The following is a 5,883-nucleotide window of genomic DNA, read 5'->3' as shown; positions in this document are numbered from 1 at the left end:
TGGATTTTATTGACCATTCCGGGCTCACTTCTACGGAGCGTCCTGAACGAGGTTCATCTTTTGTTGTTGTACGGCCACGTTTAAATTTATTTACCCAGTTATAAACAGTTTTAAACACAGGGGCAAACTTGCCATGAACGGCGTTCAACTCAACTGTGATTTCTTTTGGTGTAAGGCCTTTCAAATGAAAATGTTTTATCACTGCTCGTTTTTTCCATTTTTCAAGTAAACCAATAACTCTTTGTTCAATCAACGCTCACAAAAAACGACTTAATGAATCGAGCTGAAACTTTATACGATATCTAGTTAGTAGTATTGCTTGCCAAAAACATCATAATTTAAGCGTGACGAGAGCCATTCCTTGGATTTTGTAAAGACTTATTGACCCCCCCTCGTATTTATACCCATCTCATCGGCGGCCCTCGTGCCCTGACCGATATTTTGGTCAGTGTCCATGACCACTTCCATCTCCTCTACAATCTCATTAATCTTGATCATCATAATAGTTACGTTTACCGAATGTTTCATTTATTTTGATAAGCTGTAATGAGGTTTCTTTCTAATATTAGTTAGATACGTCCGCATAATACAATCCGAAACTGACAAACAATCTTCAAATCAATCGTCACAGCTCTCCTGTTCTCTCCTTTTCCGATGACCATACGAAGCACAAATTACTCGGGAGGGGCGATCGCTCACGTTAGCAATAACAAGTTAATCACCGAATTGAATGTCGGAGTCATACATATAAGGTGTTAACCATACATAGCGCAACAACCTCAACTTTATAGGAAATGGTACTAATTTTTTATTTTTCATTAAGGTTTTATATATGCTCTAAATAATAAAACTGCTTAAATAATTTTGTAAATATATATATTCATATTAAATTGTTATATATATTGATAAAAGTTATTGTTATTATATATAAAATATTTCATTTAAATTATTCTCTAGTCATGTATATACAGGGTGAAGAAAAAGTATGGAAACCCTAGAATACCGCATGAGATTAGTCATGAAACAAAGGTCATACCCTATGTAATTTTCAACAAGGAACCCAACGGTGACCTATGATTTGACCTTGAACCTCATTTTCAAGGTTATTTCAAGGTCAACCTCATTTTTTCATATAGGAACCCCTATTTCTTATACTGGAATCAAAAAGAGCGATAAATTTTACGGGTGGAAACGATTCAAGTCCAATGATATCGTAATTCCTAATCCTCCTTTTAGCGCAATCCAGGAACAACGACGTGAACGTAGAAGGAATGTGTTCCCTTCGGGGTGCATTTTATAGTAAGTTCTCCTTGCCTTTCACTTCGGGGTGCTTTTTAATAGTGAGTTACCCTTGCCTCTCACTTCAGGGTGCTTTTTTATTAGTGAATTCCCCTTGTCTCTCACTTCGGGGTGCTTTTTAATAGTGAGTTCCCTTACCTTTCACATAAATGAATTTACAACAGATGTTCAAATTGTTCTCTATTCGCTTCTTGACAGTAACCATTCCTATTATAGAATAATTGAGTTTTATTTTGGATCATCTGCCATGGAATGGCATTAATTTCTTAAACTATTCTACGTCTTAATTTTTCAAGATTTTATGGATTACTTCTGTATATCCGATCTTTTAAATACCCCCACAAAAAATAGTCGAAAGAGCTTAAATCCGCAGATCTTGGAGCCCATTCTACTGTACCTCTTCTACCTATCCATCTATCAAAAAATGTTTCATTGAGGTATTATCTGACATTTATACCGTAATGAGCTGGAGCACCATCTTGCTAAAACCATATATTTTCAAAATCACCTCTTACGGCCTGGACAGCTGAAAAAATTTGATTTCGCAAAGTTGTTCATAACGTGCAGCGTTCAAATTTCCTTCGATAAAAAAAGGACCTATTATTGTATCGCCTGCTATTCCTGCCCACACGTTTAATTTTTTAGGATATTGAGTGTGACTTTCTCTCATCCAATGAGGATTTGTATTGGACCAATATCTAAAGTTATGATGATTGACTTCACCATTTAATTGAAATGTCGCTTCGTCTGAAAAAACAATATTTTGTAAAAATATTGGATTTTCAGTAATCATTTGCATCATTGTCTCACGAAATTCTGCTCGACGATCAAGATCATCCTCATTCAATTCTTGCACAAGTTTCATTTTATAAGGATAAAACTTGTTTACCTTTAAAATTTTAAGAACAGATTTTTGATCGATCTCCTGTTGTAAAGCTACTGATCGAGATGATTCATGTGGATTTTCCACAAAAGACAGTAAAACATCTAAAGATTTTTCTTCATTTGCTGCTATTCGTGGTCTTCCAGTAACAGAATGATTTTTAAAAGATCCCGTTTTTTAAAAACGTCTTAAGGTTTTTAAAACTGTGGATTTAGACAAAGGAGTTTCGCCATCGCCGTTTCGAAATGTTCTATTGAAAAGATTAATAACATTAGTATACGACCTTTGTTAATCATTCCAACCCCTCATCATTAGAAGAGATATTCTTTCTCCTTCGGACAAACAAAACATTTTAAAAGTTTGAAAAAAACAAAAATTTAATATTGTTATTGTAACTAAAAGAAAAACTATGAAATATTTGACGAATTTATCGAATTTATTGTTTTTTTATTGGTCAAGTATTTTTTTTTCTAGAGCCTATTTACTATGAAAACAACAAAATATGGTTTCAACTTTCAATTAGTAGAAGTCTAGAACAAATAAGATTTTAAAATCTAAATGATAACAATATTTTAATTATTATTTGTAAAAGCACTTCTATTTTATTTTTAAATTTTCACTTCTTTCAAATACCTTCAAAATAATTTTGTATTTCTAATAAGCACTTAGCTTTACAGCTCATGAAAGAGGAGAAAATGTTTCTTTTAACGAAAAAAACGTGACTTTCCAGTTTTTGACAATTTTAATGATATTTTATGCTTAAAGTAGTGACTTTCTATTTTCTAAAATGAAAGATGAAGACTGCGAAAAAAATGAGACCCAAATGAACTCTGCAGTGTGAAAAAAGAGTTGTCTTCTTTTTTGAAAATTCTAAAAAATACGAGAAAGACAGATCTTTAAATTGCTTTTTATTCGTTTTCTAGCAAGAATCAACCCTGTTTTTGTATTTAAAAAAAATATTGTTTTCTCAGACGAAGCTACATGTCAATTAAATGGCGAAGTCAATCGCCATAACCTTAGATATTGGTACGACAAAATCCTCATTGGATGAGAGAAAGTCACACTCAATATTCTCAAAAATTAAACGTGTGGGCATAAATGGTAGTCGATACAATAATAAGTCCCTTTTTTATCACAGGAAAGTTGAACGCTATAACATTTGTGAAATCAGATTGTTTCAGTTATCCAGGCGTTAAGATGTGATGATTTTGAAAATACATGGTTTCAAGAAAGATTAGGGATTACGCTATCTTTAAATCGTTCTCGCCCTTAAAATTTATCAGTCTTTTTGATTCTAGTATAAAAAATAGGGGTTCCATATGAAAAATGATATTGACCTTGAAATAATCTTGAAAATGATGTTCAAGATCAAATCAGAGGTCACCGTTGGGTTCCTTATTGAAAATTACATAGGGTATGACCTTTGTTTCATGACTAACCTCATGCGGTTTTCCAAATTTTCCGGTGTTTCCATACTTTTTCCTCACCCTGTATAAATTCACTACAGTAAGTATACACTCAAACGTACATGCAGTCTTATACCGAGTTTCCGTTTTGATTCTAATCAATCACTGTATCTATTTTGTGTAGCTTATCACATCTTCCGTTGTGAATGCGTCTCGATTTTCGTAAGTTTACTCAATGCACGACCTTTTTGTAACGTGTCGTAACTTTCATTGTGAATGCACCTTAGTAGCGGTCACTCTCTGTCTCACGCTCTCTCTCTATCACTAATAATGTATTGTTGGCGCATGTGCATCACGTGTTCTTTGTTGCGCGAAATCTTGTCGGCACGTGCTTCTAGTCGGGTGTCATGGCGTCGAACCCTTTTTCGACTGTCACTCATGATACCAACTCTAAAAAATGGCGTTGCAATGCAACTACTCTAGGACATTCTCGAGTCACTCGCGTTTATGCCGTTCTCTAATGTCTCGGTTATATTTTTTACTTTATCTCACTCGCAGTCGCATGCCTTCATTTTAATTTCGCAACAGAAAATCCGCACTTTTCTGTTCCGCTATTTCAACATTGATGTTTTCCGTCGTCTCTAAAAAGTAATCTGTTTCTCTAATTTTCTTTTTTTTTCGCGTCACTCTAAGTTTGATATTTTTAATATAATATATGTGTATATATTATAAAATATAAAGTAAATCACTATAAGTTTCACTCTCTTGCACGAACAATCATTGAACCGGGAATTCACTGCACCTCTTTTACGCGGGCACTCTAAATTTCACTTTTTCAATAAATACCTTTTATTTTTCTTTGTGCTGTGAGAGCGTGTCTTGGTGCTGGTAACCTGTTGTACTGGTAATAAAATGAATGACACACGATTGTCAATAAAAAAAAATACTACGAGTAGGGTCGCAATCAAGATCCTGAGAACGCGAGTCCAACGATTTTCCTCAAGGCTATCGCTACAATAAAATTATTTTACGCTGGCAGTTGTTTATATTAATAAAATGAAGGCTCAAAGCTTGGGTTAAAGTATTTGGGTTAATCTATTAGGTATTTGTGGCTTATGTATAAGTAAATCGTTGGCCGTAACGGACTCCGCAGCTAAAGCGGTACGACGGAACGAGATTACAATGATAACAACACGACCGTACAACTTGGCTATTTCGGAGCGGCGGTATGATGCACGCGACTTACTTGACGAAGACCAAAAACTCTTTCATAGGCTACAAGGATCGTCGGTGGCTAGAACGTCGTTCTCAAGGGTGAGTATTCTGGCCATAAAGAAGACAATGATGCAAAACAGCTGGGAGTTCGCCTCTCGATATCTCTGCTAATGGTCTTTTCAATTCGTTGCGTTCGTTGTTGATCGTGCATCTCAGTTGTTCTTGTTAAGGACGATCCTGCTTGCCCTTTCTCTCTAGTCGAATAACAACGAACGAATGAATGCCGGTTTTTGCCTGCTCGTGCATCTCTCTTTCCTTTGTGGATGTGCGCACAACGCCATCTCTATAATTTCGAGTTCATAAATTATGATGTCACATTCATTATGAAAGTATCACGAAACTTATCATTGAGCTCGAAGTTATAGAGATGGCGTGTGCATATAAAATCTCGGACGGGGACGGCTCCAGGGTCAGGAAGGAACAGGGATACCGTGTGGACACACCCTCATAGGCATGCCTACTCTATCTAGCTGTAATACGAGTATCTAGCTGTAATATGTAATAATAATAATAATATGTGCTTGCGACGCTGGCGAAGGACAATAACAAGCGATTCTCCTTACAGTATATATATATATTGTTTAAATTTCTTTAAAAAAGGAATGTACTTTTTAAATATATTATCACAGGACAAATTTTTTATAATAGCGAGTAATTTTTGAAGATCTTAGGATTGAACATATATTGATATTTTGGTAAGATGTTGTCACATCGATACTAATAGAACGCACGTGACGGGCTATATTAACTGATCAGGTATCGGTAATTTAATTTCCTATCATACCAATTGTCAACTTTCCCGGGAAGATTTGTAAATCTATCTAGCGAAATAGATTAGGCTAAGCACGTTCTCCATAGCATTACTCATCACATCCTAATTTGGCAAAAATAAAGGGAAGGAGGACGTCAGCATGTGGTATATCGCAAAAAAGGCTGGATCAGGATCCGCAAGTAAGCAGTAGTAGTTCAGTAATTCTGTAGTATAGTACTATTTTATTATTTCTAAGTTTCGCTACCTGG

This window comes from Phymastichus coffea, unplaced genomic scaffold (assembly GCF_024137745.1).
Source record: "Phymastichus coffea isolate CEN01 unplaced genomic scaffold, Cenicafe_Pcof_1.1 PCOF00001, whole genome shotgun sequence".
Taxonomy (NCBI): domain Eukaryota; kingdom Metazoa; phylum Arthropoda; class Insecta; order Hymenoptera; family Eulophidae; genus Phymastichus; species Phymastichus coffea.
This window is presented reverse-complemented; position numbering follows the sequence as displayed.